This window comes from Manduca sexta, chromosome 12 (assembly GCF_014839805.1).
Source record: "Manduca sexta isolate Smith_Timp_Sample1 chromosome 12, JHU_Msex_v1.0, whole genome shotgun sequence".
Classification (NCBI taxonomy): domain Eukaryota; kingdom Metazoa; phylum Arthropoda; class Insecta; order Lepidoptera; family Sphingidae; genus Manduca; species Manduca sexta.
In genome coordinates this window covers 3220102-3220346 of record NC_051126.1, presented here as the reverse complement: position 1 = coordinate 3220346, position 245 = coordinate 3220102, and positions in this window count along the sequence as shown.

Sequence of the window (245 nt, the reverse complement as noted above, 5' to 3'; positions counted from 1 at the left end):
AGTCGCTACTAGAGATGTGTGACTAAACATATCGATATTTTTTCGCTTCTTAATAATAATATTTAATATTCGTTTTTGTTGTCGGCTCTACATTTCAATGTCTTTTGTTGATGAAAAGTCCCACAGAAACTATCTATGTCGTTTCGATATTAAACGTGGCCTACGTCATTCTCCGCTCAGTAAACTGTCTTTTTATTGAAATACACTCGTAGTCCATTTAGATTAATACTTGCAGGTTAAGAGGA